This window comes from Homarus americanus, unplaced genomic scaffold (assembly GCF_018991925.1).
Source record: "Homarus americanus isolate GMGI-L3 unplaced genomic scaffold, GMGI_Hamer_2.0 scaffold30535, whole genome shotgun sequence".
Classification (NCBI taxonomy): Eukaryota; Metazoa; Arthropoda; class Malacostraca; order Decapoda; family Nephropidae; genus Homarus; species Homarus americanus.
This window is the reverse complement of record NW_024732440.1, coordinates 6,293,454-6,320,655: the sequence shown is the minus strand read 5'-3', so window position 1 is coordinate 6,320,655 and position 27,202 is coordinate 6,293,454. Positions and strand designations below refer to the sequence as shown.

Sequence of the window (27,202 nt, the reverse complement as noted above, 5' to 3'; positions counted from 1 at the left end):
CATGTTGACGTGGATTGATTATGTAGTCATTCACATGCACAGACTCATTATGATAGCCCCATTTCTCGCCTAGGGGTAGGGGGTGTGGGGGGAGGGGGATAATGACTTACTTAGTTTCAAGACATACACAAAAACCTGTTGGCCTTTAAACTCGTAAATGATGAGTCAACACAAGATCGTCTAAAATCACTCTGTTCTCTTGAAATTTGTTGTAGCAAGTATCAAGTTATTTTTTTATACGCATTGGATTAGAAAGAGATTAATAGCACTGAAAGAATTAAAATCACAAAGGACAACATTGATGCGGTGTAAATAATACCAATATTTAGGCAGGAAACACAAGACACTTTATGGGGGAGTGTCCATGTTACATACGTAGAGCCACATTCTGATTCCTATTTTGAAGTTCCCTCACAACTAAAGATAATAGAACGTTCCAAAGGTTTAATGTTACCGAAGCATAAAAATGTTTCCCTCATTGGACGCGTTCATTATACCAGTTACAGGAGAAAGTTAACTTACGGAATTCATGTTATCCCGCACCCTGGCCTCTACGTGTTGTCTTTGTCATCATTAACTCTTAGACAGTTAAAGTAAAAAAATAATAAGAAAAAAAAAATGACCGCTCCAACAACCTGGTTAATGGTAGAGATGGTGGATTAGAAAATATTAAGATGATAATAATATCGAGCCATACACTAGACAGTAATGATTATTGTTTTTTGTGTTTTTTTTTTTTTTGCATGTAAACTTCCTGGTATGTCGACATTGGCTGCCTTGTGGACGTGTTTAATTTAGGCTGTGTCGAAGTTCCAGCAAAACCCGACAACCTCGTTCATGCAGCGTGACTTGACTACCAACTACTGCGCCCCCGGCCTCCCGACACTCGCAGTCCACTAATCGATAAACAACCGGATTTACACTTAATGCCGGATAGACCGAGGTAAGTGGCATAAAAAAAGTCTGCAACCCAAGTCTACTTTTTAGCCTTCTCGGGAATTGAACCCTGGAACTGTAATAGCCTATCAGGTGAGAGTTAATCTCTAAATCAGACTAGACCTAGTAACTTTCAACGTATGATGTAACTATTAGGTAAATAGAAAGAAAAATAATTGGCAAATAACAGTTGGTAGTACCCAAGGTTATATGAATTAAGGCGTAGAGGTTGTTGGTAGCACAGCGGACACGGACAAAGGCGCTGATAATGCCCACACGCCCTCACGCTCACGACCCGTTAAAAAGTTTCCCTTGTGTATTTTATGACTCGGCTGTAAGGTTTGATCGTATCATTACCAAGGATACCTCTCATCACCACTGACCTGCCATTTGAGTTTAAGCGACTTCAGTTCCCGGTTAAAGTGAGCTTTGCCATGACTATCTACAAAAGCCAGGGACAGTCCCTAAAGATGGTTGGCGTAAACCTGGTGTTTCCTTGCGTCTCTCATGGACAGTTCTATGTTGGATGCTCCAGAGTGGGAACTGGCAAAAATCTGTACATACTTGCTGCTAATGGCAAAGCCAAAAATGTGGTCTACCTTAATGCACTACAGTGAGACAATGTGGAGCCTCCCGGAAGGCGGCGTCCTACCGTGGCCTAGCGAGAGAGTGATTCCGTTAGTGTATATATATATATATATATATATATATATAGTAGGTAGGTAGGTAGGTAGGTAGGTAGGTAGGTAGGTAGGTAGGTAGGTAGGTAGGTAGGTAGGTAGGTAGGTAGGTAGGTAGGTAGGTAGGTAGGTAGGTAGGTAGGTAGGTAGGTAGGTAGGTAGGTAGGTAGGTAGGTAGGTAGGTAGGTAGGTAGGTAGGTAGGTAGGTAGGTAGGTAGGTAGGTAGGTAGGTAGTAGGTAGGTAGGTAGGTAGGTAGGTAGGTAGGTAGGTAGGTAGGTAGGTGGTAGGTAGAGCCAGTTATGCTGCTGCCATGCTGCTGCCAACACACACACACAGCCCACAAACACACAAGGCCATGCTTATGCCATGTCATGCCAGCCATGTGTAGGTAGGTAGGTAGGTAGGTAGGTAGGTAGGTAGGTAGGTAGGTAGGTAGTAGGTAGTAGGTAGGTAGGTAGGTAGGTAGGTAGGTAGGTAGGTAGGTAGGTAGGTAGGTAGGTAGGTAGGTAGGTAGGTAGGTAGGTAGGTAGGTAGGTAGGTAGGTAGGTAGGTATTAATTTGTGCCATTTTGGAAATTATATTATAATCCTTTCGAAAATAAATTATTTTACTTTGTTCTTCTTTGAGGTTTCATCTGTCAGTTCTGATAAGAAAAAGTTTTTGGTTGTAGAAATAAATCATTCCATGTTAACCCTCAAGTATCAGCTGACTGTGATATGTACTTAGCATAGCAACAACAACCCTTTGCAGCTTCTCAGGACGGACATACACAGTAAAATCTGTAGCCACCCAGACAACTGTCAATGGCGACGTGCTGCTGAAGCAGATGAATTCATCACCGCTCAGTGATGTGTCGTGCTGTCAAATAAACATTCCAGTCACTCACTATTTGTCAGGGATAATTAATTTACGCGTGTTGTTACCTCGCTGTCCTCAATAAGCTGCGGGACTCCCAGTGATGGAGCGCTGCCATATTTGGGTGTCGGTATATTAGTCTGGTGTTCTACCCTGTCGGATCCCTGGACGCCTCCCATCAACAACTTATACACGTGTTAATCCCAACGTCACTTATAAGGTTCCATATCAACGATGGCTCATGCGGGCGACTGTTCACCCAGCAGCCTGTCTGTGGGTACATCACTACAGCTCTGCCTATCACCTGCTGCACTGTATAAAATATTTAGATGGATGTTAGTTATTCACAGTTCCATCATAATACTTCATCTGAACAATGTTGTTTTATGGTTGAGGGGAGGTACACTTGCTCAAAATGAACACCGCGACTCCTGTTGTCTCGTTAGGGCTGTCAAAATCCTTCGTCCGTTGTGTCCCATTGTCTCACAAAATTGTATAAATGATTTTTGTTGCGAGGTACTCACACCCACATTCATGCTAGGCTTGTCCATTTGATCAGGTAGAAGAAAGATGGAAATGCATAATTTACTTGTGTTGGCTAAATAAGAGATAAGTGAATGTCTTAAATTTTAAGAGATGTGCGAGGGTAGGAAGTTTCAGAGGCGAGAAGTGCCAGGGTTGAACGAGAAGAATGGTGATGATGTTTAACTAAATGGAACTTCCACCTGGAATAGGTGTGGCATGATGTAGAGCAAGAAGGGGGGGGGGGGTGATGGACCAGGTTTCATTAGCACAATCTTCATGGAAATGATAGTCATTATTGAAGACTAAATCGGTACAAAGTTTGTTTCGTTTAATAGATAAATGCATTAATCTTTTCTTTCACTCCTCGTCAACAGACTGTCCGAAGGCATCAACACACAACAAAGTGCATCAAAAATAATAATAACTAGTACAAGCACAGTTTTACAAGTTGTGGCATGAAGTATGTATAATACTTCAGGGGTAATTTTATATTATATTTGCACCCCAGGATTGTATAGTTGGGTAATTTTATATTATATTTTCACCCCAGGATTGTATAGTTAAGTCGGTGAAGGCAAGCTTAAGATCCATGAGCCACGACAAAGCTGAAGTGAGATGAATTGGCGAGCACAAAGCTGAAGTGAGATGAATTGGCGAGCATCAATATTTATTACCGTGTTAAAAATAACTCGCACTGGCTGCAGATACTCAGTATTCGCGCAGTGAATATTCCTCGTAATTGAAGATGTAAGAATGCACCTAACTGCTTGATTTTAGCTAAAGTACATAAAAAATACCACATAATTACAATGAACTCTTCCCTAACGAAACGCCCAGAGCATTTGGAAAAGATTTCCCGCCATACTTTTACCTGGTAATAAGTGAACTTGTCTAGTATAATATTTATCATATTATTGGATGCTTTTTTGTGCTTTATCTTAAATCGACCAGTTAGGTGGACTATTACATCTTCATTCACGATAATATGCATCATTCGGATTAGAGAGTGTAGAGACTGATGCATAAATTACTGTACAGGTTGCAGGTTGCACAAGACACAGTCTCCTATCTGAATGTTAGGTTAGTGCCTAGATATTAGTGAATCAATACAATAAATTATTTCCGGACTCTTTGTCTCCTCCTCTGATTGATAAGTTCAGGGTGATGGTGAAGGATGAAGGGGCAACAAAAGCGGACTCCAACTTTAAACATGATGCTCCACCTCGCCATGCAGTTTAATGGATTATGATGTCACGCACACTTGACGGTGGAACTTTATTTCGTGCAAGTAAAGGTGTGTCCGTGCCCCACTGATGGATGCCCTCGGCACCATAAAAGATACTATCTCCTAATATAATATAAATAACCAAATCCCAGGGTCCATTTTTGGGGAGTTCTAATAATAAACATTTACTACCTTAACTGTCCCGGACTGATGAATACTTCTATGTGTGTGTTCATTAATATATCCTCAAAATTCTGTATATTTGATCTACTTTTTGAACCCGAGTTTTAACATTTTTCGTTCAAACTTTTAGTGATCGATAAAAAAAAATCATATCGTAAATATCGTAAGGCAAGAAATCTTTTGACAACTTCAGTTAAGATGTGGATATTTACAGTATAGATTTAGACTTTCTTTATCAAAGGAAGAGGATTGAAGCGCGTTTACTTACCTGATCAAATGTTCTTATATGTTTCAGATTAAAATTTATCTATATCTCGTTTAAGTTTATAGGCTTGGGTTATTTAATTGGTATCCGGCCGAATAATCACTGGTTATTTGACCGGGTTTTAAAATAAAACTAAATCCTAACCTAACCCAACCTAATCGAGATAGAACATAACATTCAGAAAAGCGTCACAAGAACAGTATATTTTCTCGACATCAATTTTAGATCAAGTAACGACTCCAAGAAACAAATAATAGTGTAATGACTATAATGTATAATGCCCACCGCCATCCTGACCAGAATCACATTAAAATCATAATAAAATCATACAAAATTACCGCGGGTCCCGGTCAAATAGCCAATGGTTATGCGGCAGGAAACCCGGTCAAATAACCACATTGTTTAGTATATTATTTTGGTTTTGTGACTTAGTATCGGTAAAGGAACAAATCTAGACCAAAACATGTACTATTGTGATGAGGTGTGTGTGTCATTTCACTCTCACTTAAAAATTTTGAGAGTTCCTGTTAACATTTTGTTATCCCCTGCCATCGACAAAGCGCGGAGGAAGGCGTTAAGTTCAAATTTCCTGTCCGTCGGTCCATTTCATCCTTTACAGTTCTTTCCACCCACTCTTCCTTTTGTAGCAACTACTTTGAACGGGTTGGTGTAGGATCAGGTTTGTGGAGACACATTAACTGTCATCTGGCGCCCAAGTTCCCTGACTATCAAATGTAAACAAAACAAGAAGTCCTTATCAGTCGGTGCTGTCTCGTTAATTTTGACAGATATCATATAGCTATCACTATTGTCAATAATCGTAAAAAAATAATAATAATATTCGTCCGGAAAAGTAATCGAGAGAGAATAATATGTTCAAGAAAATCGATAAAGTAAGAAAAATTAAGACAAAACAAGACTAGACTTTATGAACCAAACATACCCTCTGGTCAAGTGCAGCTACTGAATCAAATCCTTATTTTAGTGTACACGTTTGAATGATTGAACATAAGAGTGGAGAAAACTGCAGCGGGCCTATTGGCCCATACTGACCAGACCTATTTACACCCAACCCCTATCACTCACACATCCATCCAACCTATGTTTGAAGCTATCCAGCGTATTCGAGTTCATGATGATGTTTGGTAACTTGTTCCATTCATCCACTACTCTATTTCCAAAGCAATGTTTACCTACCTCGCGCCTAAATCTAAATTTGTCTAATTTAAAGCCATTGTTACGAGTTCGCTCCTGGTTGGATAGTTTGAGTACCTTTGTAATGTCCCCTTTGTTCAGCCCTGATTTCCATTTATACACCTCTTATCATATCGCCCCTCACTCTACGTCTCTCGAGGGAGTGCAAATTAAGAAGCTTTAACCTGTCTCTGTACTCAAGGTTCCTAATGCCCGGGATTAGTCTTGTCATTCTCCTCTGAATTCTTTCTTGGGATTCTATATCCATTCTGTAATACGGTGACCAAAATTGAACTGCGTAATCCAAGTGAGGTCTCACAAGCGCAAGATATAGTTTTAGGATAACCTCTCTAGTCTTATAACTAACACTCCTTTGTATGAACCCATGTACTTTATTAGCCTTGTTTCGAGCAAATACACATTGTTTACTTGGCATAAGATTCCTACTTATCATTACTCCTTAATCTTTCTTGCAGTCGGATTTCTCTATAACCTCATTGTTCATCTGATATCTGGTTTCTCTGTTTACATCTCCTAGATTAAGTACAGTACTGTACTTTACATTTGTCCACATTGAATTTCATCTCACGTTCTCCAGCTTTGTCTTGCCTTGCAAGACCGACTGGAGAAGGTTGAGAAGGAGGTCCAGAGTCTCAAGGGCGAAAACTTAGCCTTGAAGCTAGTTTTAGAGGAGAAGAAAACCCTTGCCAATGTCGTGAAGGACGGTGAAGTTGAAGTGGATTCATGGAAGGTAATTGCTGCTAGTGCTACAAAATGCACTCTAAAAAGGCACTCAGCTGTAGACCTAAACAACAGGTTCAGCACCTTAAGTGACGAGTGTGAGGAAGGTGCTAGTAACACCACGAGTGCTACTCCCTCTGTTAGTGTGGAGAGAGGGAGTAGCGCAGGTAAGAAATCACCGCACTCAGGTAAGGTCAAATGTGTTTCTGTCATGGGAGACTCGATGGTGAAGTATTTAGGTAACAATCTCTGCACTAAAGTTAGGAAGCTCGAGTGTCTCCCCGGGGCAGGGATAGGTAGAGTACTGGAGAACGTCATTGATGACTGTGGAGACAACCCCATAGTCTTACTCAGTGCAGGAGGCAATGACGTAGGTAAGCTTACCAGTGTCGAACTGCGTAAGCTGTATAGGGAAGCTCTAGATAAGATTAGGGTGAAGGGTGGAACTCCTATTGCTTGCTCTATCCTACCTAGACGTGGTGCCAGTCGTGAATGGATGTCCCGTGCAATCGGTTTCAATTGCTGGTTGGAAGAACAGTGTAAAGAGCTGTCGACGCCATTCATTGATAATTGGAGCCTGTACTATGGTAATGATAGTATGTATGCAAGGGATGGAGTGCATTTAAGTAGGAAGGGGGTGGCCGTGCTAGCGAAGATAGTTGACAGGGTAGTAAAGGTGGGGTTTTAATATGTCCAAATCCCATCACTGGTAAAGAGAGGAAAATACCATGTGAAAAAAACAACAGTGAAACAGAAGTAGATAATGCTGAAAATATAGTTAGTCATAATAACAAACATCAAAGTAATAAATGTAAAACAGATAGAAACGGAAGAAATATATTGAGTGTTTATTATACTAATAGTAGAAGCTTGTGTAACAAAATGGACCAGCTCAGAGCCATTGTTAGTAAAGAGAACATAGATATAATTGCAATAACGGAAACATGGATAAATTCAAACGGCAAACATTTTTTAGCAGAATTTCATATTCCAGGATATAACCTATTTAAATTTGACAGAGTAGGAAGGAGAGGGGGTGGTGTAGCAGTGTATATCAGGGTGTCATTAAAAAGCTGCAATAAATCAAACATTAAAACAAATAGCGACAATGAAAGTATTTGGGTAGAGATTGGTGAGGGCAATGAGTCTGTAGTCATTGGTGTTATATATAGACCACCTAATTTGAGTAGGAACGATGGTAAATTGCTATGGGAGGAAATAAAGAAGGCATCTGATAGAAACAATGTATGTATTCTAGGCGATTTCAACTTTTCAGGCTTAGATTGGGAAAATCAACTTCGCGATAATGAATCTGAAGATTTTCTAGAAGTAGTACAAGATAGTTTTTTATATCAATTCATAAACTCGCCCACTAGAGGAAATAATATCCTCGATTTAGTTCTCAGTAATAATGAAAATCTAGTAAAAGATGTTGGGATTGGAGACGAACTAGGAAACAGTGATCATAAAGCCATATATTTTAACATAATATGGAATGGCAGGAAGAAGGAAAATTCGGCCTTGATCCCGGATTTTAGGAAGGCTAATTACGGTAGCTTAAGGAGAGACCTAAGGGATGACCCTATGGTCAAAAGATTAATCCCCCCCACACCTCCGGAAACTGTCAACTTAGGACGGGAGAACCCCGAATTTAATTTAGCAGCTACTTATGAACAATTTATTGCGACAATCCATAATGCTCAAAATAAACACATCCCTAAAAGAAAATTCAGATCGATACGGAACCAACCAAAATGGATGAATAATAGACTCTTAGATCTTCTAGGGAAAAAGAAAGGAGTATATAGAAAAGTTAAGAAAGGCGAAAATCACTTACTTGGTTACTATCAGAACCTAACAAGACAGGTAAAAACAGAAATTAGGAAAGCAAAGAGAAATTATGAAATCAAGGTAGCAAAGCGAATCGAAAAATAACCCCCAAAGCTTTTTATCAACTGTATAAATCAAAGGTTAGAGATACAATAGGTCCCCTTAAAACTACGACAGGAGAAATGACTGATGATGAGTTAGAAATGTGTAGTACGTTAAATAGTCATTTTCGCTCCGTATTCACAAATGAAAACCTAGCACAGTTTCCAGAAGTTCATAAGGTATATAACGACAGTATAGAAAATATGTTGATGAATATCAATATTACTAGTAACGATGTGCTTAAAGTTATTAACAAACTGAAGCCTCATAAATCGCCTGGTCCAGACGAGGTATATGCTAGAATATTAAAAGAATGTAGAGATGAGTTGAGTAATCCATTAGCAGTTTTATTTAATAAGTCATTAGAATCGGGCCTAGTGCCAGAAGCTTGGAAACTTGCAAATGTAGTTCCGATTTTCAAAAAAGGTGATAAATCAATTGCATCAAATTACCGTCCCATTAGTCTCACGTCAATCATAGGCAAGTTGCTTGAGTCAATTATTGCTACGAAAATCAGAAGCCACCTAGAAACATTCAACTTAATTCATTCTTCTCAGCACGGGTTCACCCAGGGACGTTCTTGTCTCACAAATTTGCTTAGCTTTTTCTCAGAAGTATATGAAGCGGTAGATAATGATAAGTCATATGATATAATTTACTTAGATTTCAGTAAAGCATTCGATAGAGTCCCTCATGAGAGATTGATAAGGAAGGTAGAAGCACATGGAATAGGTGGATCATTATTAAAATGGATTAGGTCATGGTTAACTGGTAGGAAACAAAGAGTCAGCATAAATGGATTTAAGTCAGACTGGGGTGCGGTCAAAAGCGGAGTTCCCCAGGGATCTGTATTAGGCCCTCTGCTGTTTGTTATATTCATTAATGATCTTGATTTAGGTATAACTAGTAGGATTAGTAAATTTGCAGATGATACCAAAATGGGGAGAGTGATAAATTCAGACAGTGACTTTGAACACCTTCAAAGAGATCTAGATACCTTACATGAGTGGTCAGTAGACTGGCAAATGAATTTTAATGCTGATAAATGCAAGGTACTACAGATAGGGAAGACGAATACAAACGTTAAGTATAAACTAGGTAACACGGAAATAGAAAACTCAGATTGTGAAAAAGATCTAGGTGTATTTGTTGGCAACGACTTGAAACCTAGAAAACAATGTATTAGCGTTCGCAACAAGGCAAACAGGATTCTTGGGTTCATATCTAGGAGTGTGGGTAACAGAACTGCTGACGTTATCTTGAAACTTTACCTAGCATTAGTGAGGCCACACATGGATTATGCGGTTCAATTCTGGTGTCCTTATTATAGAATGGACATAGATTCTTTGGAGAGAGTACAAAGAAGAATGACAAAAATGATCCATAATATTAGAAACCTTCCATATGAAGAAAGACTGAAAAGCTTAGGCTTGCATTCATTAGAGAGGCGTAGAGTTAGGGGAGATATGATAGAGGTGTTCAAGTGGGTAAGTGGGATTAACAAGGGTAAAATGGAAGATGTTCTGAAGCTCAGTAATAACGAAATAACTAGAACAAATGGCTTTAAATTAGATAAATTCCGATTCAGAAAGGATATAGGCAAGCACTGGTTTGGTAATAGAGTTGTGGATATGTGGAATAGGCTACCGAGTGCTATAGTAGGATCGGGGACGCTAGGGAGCTTCAAGACGAAGTTGGATAGGCACATGGAAGTGCTGGGATGGGTGTGAAAGGGATCTGCCCTGTATGGGCCAGTCGGCCTCCTGCAGTATCCCACTTTCTTATGTTCTTATGTTCTTATTTCAGTCCATTTGAAAAATTTGTTTAGATCTTCCTTTGGATTTGCGGAATCCTCGTCAGCTTTAATTATATGCCCTATTTTAGTGTCATCAGCAGATTTACTTATGTTGCTGTCTATGTCGTTTATGTGTATAATAAATAATGGTCCAAGTACTGAGCCTTGGAGTAATCCACTAGTGACGTTACGCTCATTTCTCCTTCGTTATTAGTTAGCTCGCCAGTATCTGACTGTATTGGTCCAATCTTTTCTCGTGTTTTAGTTTGATACATTTGAAAGAATTCCTTGGGGTTTGACTTTGCCTCCATTTCTACCTTCAGTTCATTATTCCTTTTTGCTTTTCTGATCTCGGTCTTAACCCTACTGGCCAATACCTTATAATAATCTCGGAGGTAACCTTCACCACGATTTATTCTCCTACCTATAGTCTTCCTTTGTCCAATAATATTCTTTAAATAATTATTTATCCATTTAGTGTCATTGTTGTCTGATCTGAGTTTTCTGGATGGTATATTCTGCCTTTGTGCATTAAGTAACTCATTATTTAAATTGCTGTGGAACTCGTCAACCTCAGATCTCGTGATCAGGTCATCCTCAGCCATCATATTTTGTGAGGATATCGTTGTCAGGTCTCCAGGCAAAGTGAGGTCCCCCTCTGTAGGTACATTGTGTGAGGTCACCTCATGTGAGGTCATGTAATCCATCCCCAAATGTGATACCCCTTCTCTCAGCTGCCTTTTCAACCTATCAAAGTTTGCCCTTCTGAAATCTGGGACTTTAATGGAATTTTCCTTGCAACTGGCATTTAATTTTAATTGAAATCTTATTTCTTTGTGATCGCTGTTGGCAAGTTTGTTCCCTTCCTCGACATTACTAATAAGGTTTTCTCTGTTTGACAGGACTAAATCGAGTATATTATTACACCAGGTGGGTTCAGTTATATGTTGCCTTAGGAAACCGTCCTGAACTGTTTCAAGAAAATCATCTGATTCTGAGTTACCTGTAAGATCGATCTAATCTATTTGGCTAAAGTTAAAGTCACCTACTATACAGACTTTGCTATGCCTTGAAGCCCTGCGCATTTCATCCCAAATATGTCGCTCATTTACTCTATCAAGATTAGGAGGTCTATATGTTACTCCTGCGATTAATTTTCCCTACCATCGATTAATTCTATCCAAATTGTTTCTGTATTCAGCTCAGTTTTTATTTCCTTACTTATCAAACAATTCAGATTATCCCTGACAGATTGCTACTCCGCCTCCTTTCCTAATCTGCCTATCGGTATGGAATAATTTCCAACCTTCAATTTGGCATTCAGCAGGTAACTCTCGTGAGTAAGTTTATCCATGTTTCGGTAAATGCTATTATATCGAATTTTTTGGTACACACCAACGCCCTGATTTCATCCATTTTGTTTCTCATACTTCTACTGTTTGCGTAGTAGACATTTAAGTTAGTTGTGTTCCGAGTCCTCCCTTTAACGCGTTTAGGTTTTAACTCCCTGCCTAATTTAGTTTTGTCATCATTCCTAGCACTGTTTCCCTGCAACCTTCCACTTTGTTTACCCGCTCCCACTGCAGTCTCCTCCACCCCCGTGCCCATATGCTCCCCCTAGCAGTTTAAAGACTTCGACATCTTTTGAACTGCCCTCTTGAGAGAGCCAGCCAGGGTTGCCACCCCATCCCTAGACAGATGCACCCCATCCCAAGCATAAAGGTCCCTTCTGCCGTAAAAGTTGTCCCAGTTGTGAATGAATGGGACTGATTTTGACTTGGCAATATCTGTTAAGACGGCCGTTGACACCAACTGCCCTTGACAACCATTCATTGCCAAATCTGGGTTTTATTGTATTTTTTTATGTCATATAATTACAGTTGTATTAGATGATAGATAGTAACGTATACTAAAGTTTCTGAAATAACAATAGTTATTACAGTTTAGATACTTGAGTATAGGATTGTTTTAATTAAAGATGTTCGAGTGTTATGATGGATTTTTGGTGTATCTGTTAATGGTTGGACAGGTTGTACATGAAGAGAAGAGGCAGGGCGGTGTGGTACCAGGAGAGAAAGGAACTGTTGTTCAAACCCTACCCAGTGGTAAGGTCGTGGTAGTTGGGGGCAGCTGGGTGGGGTTCTTAGATAGGACTTTTTGTGCAAGAAATAGAAAATGTAGGACTAGGGTGTGTTTTCCTGGGGCTGGGATAGGGCATGTAGCTGAGAGGATAGATAGGGTTTTGTCGTGGGAGGGTACCAAGCCAGTAGTGTCTTAGTGTAGGAGGTAACGACATAGGAAAGGTTAGGAGTGAGGAACTTTTCAAGAGGTATAGGGAGGCGCTAAGGAAGGTTAGAGATAAGGGAGGGTTCCTGATAGTATGTGGTGTCTTGCCTAGAAGAGGAGTTGGTGGCGAATGGCTGTCCAGGGTAATTGCTATAAATTGCCGACTGAAAAAACGTTGTGTAAGCAATGGTTGGGCGTTTATTGATAACTGGCAACCATTCTATGGCTACGACTACCTGTACAGTTGTGACGGAGTACAATTGTCTCACGCGGGGGTAAAGACGTTGTCTGCATCCTTGGAGCATGAAATTGTCACTCCAAAAGTGGGAGTAAAAAAAAAAAGCAGTAAAATTGGTAACTCAGGACAAGGGGTAAAACAGGACCAGGGAAGAGTAGGTTTAAATGTACAGTATGCTATACAAACAGTAGGATCGTTAGAAATAAAATAGACTTGCTGACAGTGGTTGTATGTACCGAAAATGTAGACGTCATAGCAATCACCGAAACATGAATGAATCTGGCGAGCAAGAACTTTTTATCAGAGTACCACATAGAAGGGTACAACCTTTTTCACAAGGACAGGGTAGGGTTAAGAGGGGAGGGGTCGCACTCTTCGTCAGGGATACATTAAAATGTTGTATTAATAATTCAATAAGGTGAAATAGGAACCGAGTCTGTATGGGTAGAAATTGCGGAAGGAAGAGAAAAACTAATTATGAGAGTGATTTACAGGCCCCAAGTTTTGGGAAAGCAGCAGCTCAGTTCATATGGCAGGAAATGAGTAGGGCAGCAAAATACAACAACCTGTGCATGATGGGGTATTTCAACTAAAGAAATATTGACTGGGACAACATTATACGTGACTATGAATCTGAAGACTTCCTAGATGCAGTGCAGGACAAATTTTTAAAACTACTAATTACAGAACCTACTAGAGGTGACAATATATTAAACCTAGTATAAACAAATAAAGAAAATATTATCAGATATATCACAATAGGGGAAGAACAAGGGGACAGTGATCACAGAGAAATGAGGTTCACCCTAAATTGGGAAACGAAAAACAATGACAATATGGTTGAGTACCAGACTTTCAATCGGCGGATTATGAGGGGTTAAGAAGGTACCTAGGTGAGGTCGCCTGGGAATAGTCAGGTCAGTCACCGGCGACACAACAATTGATCATTACTATAAGATATTCACTAGTATACTATGTAAAGCACAGGAACAAAATATATCATACATAAAAAATTAGGCCAAATAAGAATGAGCCAAGGTTGGATGACCAAAAAACTTAAACATGACATAGGAATAACGAAAGGAATTTATAATAAATTAGAGGGAGGGGGGGGGAGCATCTCAGAAATAGGTATAATGAACTATCTAGGAATGTTAAAAAAAATGTAAGGAAGGCAAAGAGGGACTACGAAATCAGGATAGCAAGAAAATCCAAGGCGAATCCCATGGGATTTTTCCAAGCATATAGGACAATGCTCAAGGGCAAAGTGTGGCCTTTAAAGTCATAGAGAGGGGAAGTGATCAATAATAGTGAGAAAATGAGCAAAGCTTTAAACAGCTACTTCTTACTAGTTTTCACAGAAGAAATTCACGAGGAAATGCCAGAAGTGGAACTGATATTTAGGAGAAATGAAGAAGAGAAATTAAAGAATATCACTACAATATCAGAAAAGAGGATGTTCTAAAGAAGATATATAAATTAAAGAAGACAAAATCCCCAGGGCCGGATGAAATTTTCCCTCGAGTTTTGAAAGAGTGTAAGGAACTCGTAAATTTATTTACAAAATCACTAGACACGGGAGTTGTGCCAGACTTGTGGAAACAGGCAAATGTAGTACCCATATTCAAAAAGGGAGACAGAGTTTCACCGTCAAATTACCGGTCGATAAGTTTGACGTCGGTAGTGGGGAAATTTCTTGAATCAATTATAGCAAATAGCATACGATCGCATTTGGAGAAAAAGAAATTAATCTACGACTCTCATCATGGATTTACTAAGGGAAAATCTTGTCAAACAAGTCTGCTGAGGTTTTTTAGGAAAGTCTTCAAGGTAGTAGATAATGACAAAAATTACGATGTTATTTACTTAGACTTTAGCAAAGCGTTTGACAGTACCGCATTAGAGGCTTCTGAGAAAAGTTAAGGCTCATGGTATCGAGGGGAAGTTTTAAATTGGATAAAATCATGGCTCACCGATAGAACACACAGGGTCAACGTAGATGGTGTTCAATCTGAGGGGCTGTGTAACCAGTGGGGCTCTCCAGGGGTCAGTACTGGTCCCACGCTTGTTCATAATCTACATAGACGATCTAGATACTGGGATCAGCAGCGACATAAGCATGTTTGCGGATGACACCAAAACAGGGCGGCAAATTAATTTAGGGCAGGATGCAAATGCACTACAGAAGGATTTAAATAAACTACAGGACTGGTCAGAAAAATGGCAAATGATATTCAACACCAGCAAGTGCAGCGTACTTAACACTGAAAGAACAAATACAGTACTGTCAATATATACAGCTTTAACAACATCAACCTAGAGAATTCGACTTGTGAAAGAGACTTAGGGGTACTTGTATGCCCGGACCTACGGCCTATAAAACAGTGCGTTAATGTTCGGAATAAGGCAAACAGAGTATTAGGTTTTATATCTAGAAGTGTAAGTAATAAGAGTGCGGAGGTCATATTGCAACTCTGTATATCTTGCGCTAGTCAGGCCGCACCTCGATTATGCTGTTCAGTTCTGGTGCCCTTATTATAGAATGGATATTAATTCACTGGGGTTGGTGCAGCGAAGAATGACGAAAATGATTCTGGGACTTAGAAACCTTCCATATCAAGATAGATTAAAGAAACTAAACTTGCATTCCCTAGAAAGACGAAGAGTGCGCGGAGATATGATAGAAGTATTTAAGTGGGTGAAAGCAATCATAAAGGAGATATAGATAAAGTTCTTATAATATCCGAGCATGATAGGACTTGTAGCAACGGATTTAAGTTGGATAAGTTAAGGTTTAGGAGGGAGATAGGAAGGAACTGGTTCACAAATAGGGTGGTAGACGAGTGGAACAAGCCTAGCAACTTTGTAGTAAGTGCTGGAACGCTGGAAAGTTTGAAAAGGAGGCTAGATAGATTCATGGATGATAGAGTGGTAGTCACTCTAGACACGAGCAGCCATGCACTTGCACAGGCCAACCGGTCTTTTGCAAACTCCTTGTTTTCTTATGTACTTATGTTATGTTACATCATGTGTTGGTATTGTTGAAGTTCTATTTTTAGATGTTTTTATATATTTTACCTGCCACAGTTATCAAGGACCCATAGCTCCAGTCTTGATATCCTAACAATACACATCTTTTGGAAAGAATGTGGTCTTGGTATTCTGTTGTGAATTGTGTGATATTTTGTCAATGAGTTCAACTATACATTGTTTGTGCAAGTCTAAATATTAGTAATACTTTTGATTAAGGACAATTGGCAATTAAATGAAAAATAACCGGCAATGTTGATAATTATAATAATATAAAATGTATAATACGAATAGTTTTAAGACAACTATAAGAACAGTGACACGAGGCTCTGGGTATTTGTACCTGTAGTGAGACTGACGAGGACAGGAGCAAGTGACCGTCATTGTGAGTGAGGTATACGTGCAGCCTCCCTTGTGGTGACGGCAGATCATCCAATTGGCTCCCACTGTCCCCAGGCCTTTTGGCAGCGGCATGACGGAGTGATCTCATTTGTATGTATTTGCCAATACAGCCACGTCCCGTGGAGATATATCAGCCTTAATTTTGCTGCCTAACAGACTTAAGTGTCGCGAGTTACTTTGTTACACGGGATTGTCATCAATGTAAAAAACAAAAACAAAAATTATTTCTTTCAGGGGATGTTCCCCCTCGTGCTATATTATGACGCTTAACTTGTTTTCTAAGGTGTCATGTCCTCAGCTTGATGCAAATTCACTGCTGCTTTTATTTTCGCGACCTTGATGTGTCAGGTCTCACTTCCTAACCCTGGTAGGCTTAAAAGGGGTTAATGATTATGAATTTAGTTTATAAATGTTTGAGAACTTAGAACTGGTTTTAATCTTCCTCTTAACGGAATGCTTGGATGGCTTTCTCGAGAAAAAAAATATTGGATTTGCTTATCTAGAGTTTGAGGAACTCTTGCCAGCAGATCAAGATTGGGTTCCATTTAATGTGTTGTAAAGATAAAAGGTAGTAACCTAACCATACCTGAAATAATGTTGGGTTAGGTAGCTGCATTGGGATTTTTGTGTCTACTGTATACAGACTTGAGTATGGGGAAAAAGACTGACGAAGAACTGGCCATTGGTTACGTTACTACTTGCTTGTATACCTAAAGATCGCGTGTATCAAAAGCATCCTATCAGTCAGGTCAGTAAAGGCGGGTTAAATAAGACCGTAACGGTGACCAGAATTGAACAGCGTAATCCAAGTGGGGTCTCGCAAGCGCAAGATATAGTTTTAAGATGACCTCGCTAGTCTTGTAACTAACACTCCTTTGTATGACCCCAAGTACTCTATTAGCCTTGTTTCGAGCAAATACACATTGTTTACTTGGCTTAAGATTCCTACTTATCATTACTCCTAAATCTTTCTCGCAGTCGGATTTCTCAATAACATCGTTGTTCATCTGGTATCTGGTTTTCCTGTTTACATCTCCTATACTGAGTACTTTTCATTTGTCCACATTGAATCTCATCTGCCACTTTTCAGACCATTCGAAAAATTTGTTTAGATCTTCCTGTAGTTTTGTCTACAGGGTAGTCATCGTCAGATTTAATTACATGCCCTATATTAGTGTCATCAGCAAATTTATTTATGTTGCTGTCTACGCCGATATCTATGTCGTTTATGTATACAGTATAATAAATAATAATGGTCCGAGTACTGAGCCTTGGGAACTCCACTAGTGATGTTGCTCCAGTGGGATTTAGTGCCGTTAATGCTCACTCTCTGTTCCTGTCCTATAACAACGCCCTAATCCATTTTAGAATATCTCCATTAATGCCATGAGCCTCCAATATTCTTATAAGTCTTTCGTGGGGGACTCTGTCGAAGGCTTTGCTAAAATCGAGATATACCACATCATAATTGTGCCCCTCGTCCACTGATTCAAAAACAGATGAAAAGAATGTTAATAGATTAGTTAAACATGAATGCCCACTTGTGAAGCCATGTTGTGAATCATTGATCAACCTGTGCTTCTCCAGGTGATTTCAAATAGAGTTTGAAATGATTGCTTACAATAATTTGTCTACAATTGATATTAGACTGATTTGTTGGTAGTTAGAGGATAGTGATCTATCTCCCTTCTTGAAAATCGGTATTACATTCGCTATCCCCCAGGATTCTGGTACTACACCCGTTTGTAAGGACATGTTAAACAACTTTGCTGAGGGCATACTAAGCTCTTCCTTACATTCCTTTAATACTCTGGCAAATATCTTATTGGGACCTGGTGACTTATTAGGCTTTAGTTTGTCTATTTGCTTACTAACATCGTTACTAGTCACTACTATTTCGCTTAATTTATTTTCTTCACTATCTCTGTACTATAGAGTCGGAGCCTCGGGTATTGTATCAGCCCCTTTTAGTCAATTCAATTTCAATTGTTTATTCCTTGATTGAGGAAGCGGGATCCTAGTGCTGTCACTAGGTACCCCTGTACAATGACACCAGAAGTATCTGGCAAGTGTGACAAGTATATACAGTATAAATATTATAAAGGGGCTTACTAAATCCTAAGGAAGGAAGGATATTCCTTTAACACATAATTAATTAATGTTATTTACAAAATATCTGGCCAGTATGGGGAGGATCATCGTGTCTCCGTCAGGGGGTCGTGGAGTGGTGGTCCATCAGGCGTCACGGAAGCGTTGTGTGTTGGGACATCTTAAGAGGTAGCGGATAAGGGTGCTGCTGTCGGGTCTTCTGCATAATGCACAAGAGCGTTGCTCAGGGGATGCGGGGGATACCAATCTCCCAATCAAAGTCATACCCAATGATGATACGGGCAGCAATCACGTCCCCCCCCCTTTTAGTCTTTATATAAATGTCAGGGCAATACATTGTCTTTATATAATCATATCACCCCCTGTAACTTTCCACTGGCTATGAGGTGACATGATCATATCACGTGATGGGCAGGTTCCTTGAGGCGCGGCCCAGTGACTGTTTAGCTCGGCATTTAAAAGGCCGGCGCCCTGCGGCATTGTTACTCAACCCCTCACACAGATCGGACGTATTTAGGTCTATTTACATAGCCTCCTTCCTTTTCTTAACATTCATAGTTACAGTGATCTACATTTTGGAACTGTATCCTCGATAGTTCCTAAACAAAAGGATAACAGACAATTGGGTTTTGTTACTAAAAACCCTCTATAATATAAATGTTCAAGCCTCATTAACCTAGACAGACTCAGCAGTTAAATGGCCTACAACAGTATCATGTTTAAATTTTCGGCGGTGAAAACTGTTGAAAAATATTTATTCAGATTATTGGTCATTTCTCCGTCGTTATCAGTTAGCTCGCCGGTATCTGACTGTGTTGGTCCAATCTTTTCTCGTGTTTTAGTTTGGTACATTTGATAGAATCCCTTGGGGTTTGACTTAACCTCCCTTGCTATCTTCAGTTCATTATTCCTCTTTGCTTTTCTTATCTCGGTCATTACCTTAAAATAATCTCGGAGGTAGACTACACTACGATTTATTCTCCTACCTACAGTATAGCCCTCCTTTGTCCAATAATATTCTTTAAATAATTATTTATCCATTTAGGGTCATTGTTGATTGATCTGAGTTTTCTGTATGGTATGGTCTGCCTTTGTGCATTAAGTAACTCATTATTTAAATTGTTGTGGAACTCGGCAACCTCAGATCTCGTTATCAAGTCTCCAGGTATGGTTAGGTCGCCCTCTGTGGGTACATTGTGAGAGGTCACCTCATGTAGTTCACCCCCAAGCGTGATACCCCTTCTCTCAGCTGCCTCTTCAAACTATCAAAGTTTGCCCTTCTGAAATCTGGGACTTTAGTAGAATTCTAACTGGAATCTAATTTCTTAGTGATCGCTGTCAGCAAGTTCGTTCCCTACCTCGACCTTACCAATGAGATTTTCTCTGACAGAACTAAATCAAGTATATTATTACCCCAGGTGGGTTTGGTTATATGTTGGCTTAGGAAACAGTCCCGGATTGTTTCAAGAAAATCCTCTGATTCTGAGTTACCCGTAAGGTCATTCCAATCTATTTGGCTAAAGTTAAAATCACCTACTATACATACTTTGCTATGCATGGAAGCCCTGTGCATTTCATCCCAAATAAGTCGCTCATTAACTCTATCACGATTAGGGGGTCTATATATTACTGTACTCCTATCATTAATTTTTCCCTACCATCGATTAGTTCTGTATGTATATTATGTATGCTGTATGTATATTATGTATGTGCTCCATTTATATACACTATTTATTCAGCCTAGCTAGCAGCGTGTGGCAATGTATTTACCATGTCCCACACGCTTAATTAATGTGCCTGGCGACATATGGAAGCTGCTAATGTATCACTTACCACATATCGCTTAAAAGGCTAGTTGACCCCCAGACAGAGTAAGGAGCGCCACCTCCCTTGTGTACCTATGTTTATCCAGTAAATAGAACCTACGAAAACTCTACAGGTGTTTGTGTTCGCTCCTGTAGATAGAACTTGGTACCCAGAACACATGCATGGCGCAGTGAGTCATTTTACTGGACCATTATACAAGTGAAGTGTAAAGTTTGTGGCAAGACCGGCTTATGGACCCCTGCTCTGTGTCAACCACCGCTAATGGCCGTCTCTTCAAAGAATTTATAGCAACTTTGAGCAGTGTCAGTGATTTCCTGTGAAGTGTATAGTGCAATGTGTGTTTAGTGCCATAACTGTGTGACCTTGTTCTAAAGGATTCCCAAGGTGTAAGGCATGTTCTGGGCATTTGTGAGGAGTAGACTTGAGTACACCTCCCCTCGCCATGCCTGGAGGGTAACTGACGACAGATGTGAGTCGCCGCCTCCACCCCCTCACAGCGAGACTGCCCGAGACGTGTGCACACACACACACACACACACGTACGAACACACTGACTGCGGCCATTCCTTTATATGTATTTTATATATATAATCTACTTATCTGTGCATTTAATTAATTTTTTTGTCTCAGATCTTGTTGATACGATGGGCTGCCCGGTCAACATTGATTTAAGACAGTACACAGATGAAGTAATTATGTCTCGTGCCTTACGCAGTCGTGGAGCCAACGCGTGGATGAGTCAGTTGGATGACAGCTGGGCAGAGATGGATGACCAGGCTGAACAGGACCCTCCAGCTCCCACCACATCGCGCAGCCCTTCACCTCGATCTCCAGCGTTGTCTTCAGAGATAATTGCTTTAATGAAGTTCATGAGGGATGAAAGGCGCGAGGACGAAGCTAACAGACTTGTGGAGAATGAAGAAAGAAGGCGAGCAGAGGCAGAGAGAGACCACCAACGGAGATTGGAAGACAGTGCACGGTTTGAAGCTTTGATATCTCGCCTCACTGTTAACCAAGCCCCTGGCTCTAACACTGCCTCGGTATCGACTGGTTCAGATACCTCATCAATGCTTCCTTTACGCCCCCCCAGCCCCACGTAAAGCGGCCGCTCAAACACCGCCCATCTTGAAGCCTGATGTGAATTTCCAGACTTTTCGTGAATGGCGGCAACGGTGGACTGATTATGCTACAATGGTGGATCTCCAGAGTTTGTCACAGCCTAAACAACTTATTCAGCTGCGTATGTGCCTGTCTTTGGAAACTCAGCGTGTCTTGGAACATACGTTGCAGGTACCTCCGACCTCTTCGTTATCTGTAGAGGAGGTACTGGATATTCTACAACGGCACATCAAAGGACAGCGGAATGAAGCTCTACGCAGGAGGGAATTGTTTAGCTGCAGACAGATGGAGGGCGAGACTTTTGATGCCTTTTATGTACGACTCAAGAGAGCCTCAGAAGAGGTAGATATATGCCCAGGTAACCACCAGCAGTGCGAGGAGACCCAGTTGAAGCAGGTGATCCTGATGGGTGTTAAGGACGAGGAGCTTGTCCAACGCCTCACCTCCCTCGGCTCTTCCTCTTCTGTTAAGGATGTGTTGACGATATGTCGCTCCTATGAGGCTGCCAGGTGTGCCACCTCTGCCATCCGAGCTCCCCCTACAGCTGTACTCGCTGTGTCCCGGTACAAGAAGGACAAGAAGTCTACCCCAACGCCTTCGCCCACTACGCCCACGCCCGGTTCCTTTTGTAACAACTGTGGTAAGCAGCACGGAACACAGGTGTGTCCAGCTGCTGAGTCTACCTGCAACAGTTGTGACCGTAAGGGCCATTGGTCACTCACAGTACGGTGCCCAGCCAAACGCGTCCAGTGCAATGTGTGCGGTCGTCTGGGCCACTACGACAAGTGTTGCCCTTCCAACAAACCCAAGGGACAGCGTCGGCGGAAGCAGCAGCGCCCTTCCACCAGTGAGGGCCGCCCACAGTCTTCCAATCAGAAGCATGACGACCCTGGACAACGCTCGAGCCATATTAGGAATGTGTGCTCCCCTTCGTGTCCCAGGACCAAAGTTCCCCAGCACATCAGCGTCATCGTGACCTACGGTAGTGTGTCATCCCGTCTTCAGATGTTGCCTGACACCGGCGCTGATGCTACAGTCATCGGCCCCCAGCATTTGCAATGCTTGGGGCTCTCTCCAAGTGATCTAGGACCGCCCCCCAAGGGGCCTTTGCAATCTGATGTGCTGCTATGTAACGTCAATTCTTTCCTGTGCCAAAAATAAGCCATATTTCATCTAGTACCTCACTCCGTTCATTCGCTAGACCAACTGCAAGGATGACATCTGTATCGACGGTACGAATGAGTATTCGCCGATGACCACATTCCAAGGCATCAGCTGCATGAACCATCATCTTAGTGTCGGCCTCTTCGTGGTTCCATGGTGCCAAGTTGGCAGTGTCCTTCCGGGGTGGAACAGTGAGTACCTGTTTCTTGTCTGTGACAACCAGCTGTTTACTTTCTTTGACAACCAACTGCATAACCTGTTTTGACAGGAAACTGAAGGGTTCCTCTTTGTTGTCACTGTTGCGGAGAAAGTTTTGCCAGTTGCTAGGTAGAGGACCAGAGGCAGTGACCCATCTGCGAATGCCCTTGCCACGGTTACATCTTACTGTTGCTTTTAGGCTCCCAGATTTCAGGTAGCAATCCCATTCCAGGTCAAGTTGAGATCGATATTCGAGCTGTGATTCAATATAGGGAATGAATACAGCTGTGCTGTATTCTTGAAATGCCCTACTGCCTCCTGGCTTCAACATTTCCACAATGGCAGGTCCATCGAGTATAATTGAGGTGACATGTGGAGCGTCAGTGATCTTGTCAGCAAGCTGTTCAAGGGGTGTGAGTAAGTCGGCCTTCTCGATGAAGCGGAGTTTCCCATCACTGGAGAGTGCTGGTGGATAGGCCTGGTTTTCATGCTTGAAGAATTCATCCAAATCACCCTCTCTTGTTTGACAGGCTATGTAGAGCCTGGAGAAAAGTCCACAGTCATTTTTTGCAAAGGCTAGTTGCTGCTTATTCCTAGTTGGAGGCTTGGATTTCATAGAACTGAATAGTGTTAGCTTGTTGAGCTTAATAGTGTCACCAATAGGCTTAGACTTGTTTTTAAGGAATTGTTCTCGTCCAAGCTTGATAACATTTTGCACACTCTTCACGGTTTCTGGACACAAGATTTCCTTTGTATGAAGAACCATTAGGTCAGCACTTCTTCAAATGGGTTTCCCATTTCTTCCATGACAAGTGTAAATGCTTTCACATCCTGAAGAAACTTGTCCTGCGTCGTGTTGGTTTGCTCATGATGGTGGAAGTTAGCCTTGGTTTGCTCAGCTTTCTGCGATGATTCAAATTCAGCAATGACCCGTGCTACTTCTGGACCTGCAACCATCCATCGTTGAAGTGCACTAGGGTTTCCAGTCAAACCGACTGCACCACCATCATCTTTGATGCAGGCATTGTTCTGCTCATGGGCCTGGTCTAGTGTCATTGCAGAAAAACGGCAGGCTGTCTTTTTTGCAGTGAAATGTCCAGCTTGAAACCTTGCAGCCACATCAGGATGCTTATCCGAGAGCTCTGTCATGCCCTTCAGGTGGACTGGAACCCACCGAGAATAATGAGTATGATCCAAGGCGAGGAACCACTGACACAGTTCAGCCAGAGCATCCATGTACAGCGAGGAGTTTGATTCTCGTAGTGATAACAAACATAAAGATACTTAGCTCTAGGTTAAGGGTGGTTGCCCAGTATTGAAACTGGGGACAACATTCAGCCCTTTGCTGACACCAGACACCAAACTCTAGGGACTCATGACCATCACTTTGGGCATCTTCAGTGTATTTGCCATAAGCCTTGTGTTGTAGGATGTTCAGGGTTGCTGCTGTTATCTGATGGCCTCGCCTGGTGCGTGTGACGTGAGCAGCCTTTAGGAAAGAGTTCGCAGTTCCCATTTTCTTTCTTCCTATAGTCTATTTCCCTATGCTTTGCAGTACAGTATTAGACGGCCTCACAGGACTAAGACAGTAAAGTGGCGAAACCTGAATTTTTTTCCTGGACCCGCCCCTGATTTATAGCGGCCACTCAAACCCAGTATCGAGTGGTTCCATATCTGAAAAACTTTATATACCATTACTCCATCGCTGTGCCAAATTTGGTGCTTTCATCATTAAATGCACAATTGTTATGAAAATTGTAGCTATGCCGCTCCACTATAAGGCGTTCAAGTAAGTGTGGGAACTTGGACGGGAAGGAGGGAGAGGTTATTTTTTTTTTTAGTTTAACAAATTTATTGACAAAGCTTGGAGTACAGTTTGCTTATTCTGAGCAATTCAGTCAGGTCTTCACACTGAGGGTGGTATCACTTCTCACCGCCACGCAGGACAGAGGTTCATACATAAAGGAATATATACAGTATATATATATATATATATATATATATATATATATATATATATATATATATATATATATATATATATATATATATATATTATATATATTATATATATATATATTATATATATTATATATATATATTATATATATATATTTATATATATATATATATAGAGAAGAGAGAGAGAGAGAGAGAGAGAGAGAGAGAGAGAGAGAGAGAGAGAGAGAGAGAGGAGAGAGAGAGAGCTTTCTCTTTGTAGTACATTGTCTGACTTGGGGTGGCTTTGAGCGAACCATACACTTGATATTACAATTTATGTATCCTTCCTGTCCATGATTTACAACAATAACTGTAGGGTAAAAGTTACAATATTATACTAATAACACTGTCATGTATTGATACTATGACTAGTTACCAAGATACAGAGCACGATGAACATAACATGATAATGATAGTGAAGCCTGGAAGGGTTCATACCATAACTCGCGTGTTCGTGCGTATGTTGCCCCGTGAGAGTTACTGTGGGCCTCCATGTGCCCAGGTGGGATGGTCAAAGTATTACACTATAAGTGTGACAAATGAGGAGTGACTGATCCACATGTAATTTAAGGTTTTTGAAATATTTAGTTAAATTAAACACGATTTTTCATATAGTTATGCGAATGATGGGAAGCATCGTGGTCTGGCACACACACACGTTGTGTGGATTCACTGGGTGGTTTGGAAGTGTTTATTTCCATTCATACTTTCGTAACTACAACCAATGGTATTTTTTCTTCGTGTTCATATATAATGAAGATAATGCAGAGTATAAAATGCCATATACAATAGTTTTACATAATATCATCTATACAGCCATACTATGACTGTGTGTGTTCGTGCGTGTGTTACCTCGTGATAGTTAGAGTGGGCCCCCGTCCAGAAAGGACACTGTTACAACACTCAGCACCATGGGGTGAGAACGAGATTATGGTTTCCAAGTGTGTAGACAGGGAAAGTATACAATAGTTGTACATAAACAGTGAGAAGGAGAATTTGGCAGAACCGTGTTTGGAGGGGGAATAAGAGAAAGTCTTCATAAGGTGAGGGCAATTAACACATGTGAGTGATCGGGTGGTTGGCTGAGCTGGGTTAAATCCAATCACTTATTGCATTGAGGTACCTGGCTTGTCCGTCCGTACGTCCGCCCAGTGTTTTCTTACAGCTGGTCTGTTTTTCGTGTTAGATTAAACGATGTCCGAACAAAATCTTAGGATAAAATTCCCACCCGGATAAAGATCTGGTTAGAATTCCAACAGGAAAAAGATCCTCTAGAACAGTGGTTCTCAACCTTGTTTGCCCCATGCACCCCTTTCACCATATGTCAGAATGTCATTCCCCCCTCCTTTCCAAGATTGTCTGCCTCAAAAAGTGCATTCCAAATAATATGCATATAATACTGAAAATCCTTTATTTTTTCCATACATGTATTAGTACATACTGTATACATTTACAATTTTACACGGATTATTTTTATAGTGGAGTTTTACAAATTAAATGCCAATTGAAAATGTTGATGGATTCATAAAACTTGAATAAAAGTAAAATAGTTTTTTTTTTATTTATAATGAATTACTTAACAGACCAAACTGAAGCATAATGCAATAAACAAAAAGTTCAATAGAAAACCAGGATATTGTAAATTTGTAATTAATTTTATTCAGATGAAGATTACAGTCAATGAGAAACCTGTGATTGTTTTTTCTTCGCCAATTCTGGGATACGCGGAGGAGTGCTTGAAAGGGCACAACGCAGGTCATTTCCTACCTCTAATCTACTACGTTGCTTCGTTTTAATTTGCAACAGAGTTGAAAAGCCTGACTCACAAAGATATGTCGACACAAACGGAAGCAATGCACGGATAGCACTTTCTGCCACTTTTGGGAAGGAATCGCACATCAAGGCCAAAATTCTGTGATTGATTTCTCATCGAACATATCTCTTGCTCCCGAATCAGTTTCCCCCCCCCCCTGAAAACCTGAATTCCCCCCTGGTTGAGAACCCCTGCTCTAGAAGAATAATCCTTCCAGAAATTTTACCTCGATAGTGTATATACTCTAATTGTTATGTAGACTTATAAGAACTAAATTACACTCTGAACAAACGATAAAGGAAAATATAATTGACGTTATCATCATCACTGTGCTTGAAATGCAAAATTTTATCATTATTATTTTTTTAACGAAAATTCGGAGTTCCCAAATACAGTAAGAGAATATATGTGATAATATTATTAACATTGCAACTGAAAGAAAATTTTTTATTAACCCTTTGGTTGCGGGAGGTTACCCTGAGCTGAATAAAATCGTCTGGCGGTAGCCAGAATATAATAGCAAGTGCGGGAATTGCAGCGAAAGGATTAAAAAGAAAATACATTTACAGTACACAAAAAAATACGAACCAGGTAGAGTATATTGTTTGCTTGTTCCTGTTTTTCTCTCTTGGAGTTTCTTTCGCTATATTTTACGAAGTGACAAGGAAATTGGAATGGCAAAT

At 40.7% G+C, this 27,202-nt stretch overlaps 1 protein-coding gene across 4 annotated transcripts in view; it reads left to right on the top strand.

Moving 5' to 3' along the window:
• LOC121868791 (collagen alpha-3(IX) chain-like) overlaps window positions 1-27,202 on the top strand; it is a 194,475-nt gene that overhangs the window by 94,772 nt on the left and 72,501 nt on the right. The gene's annotated exons all lie outside the window — the stretch shown is intronic.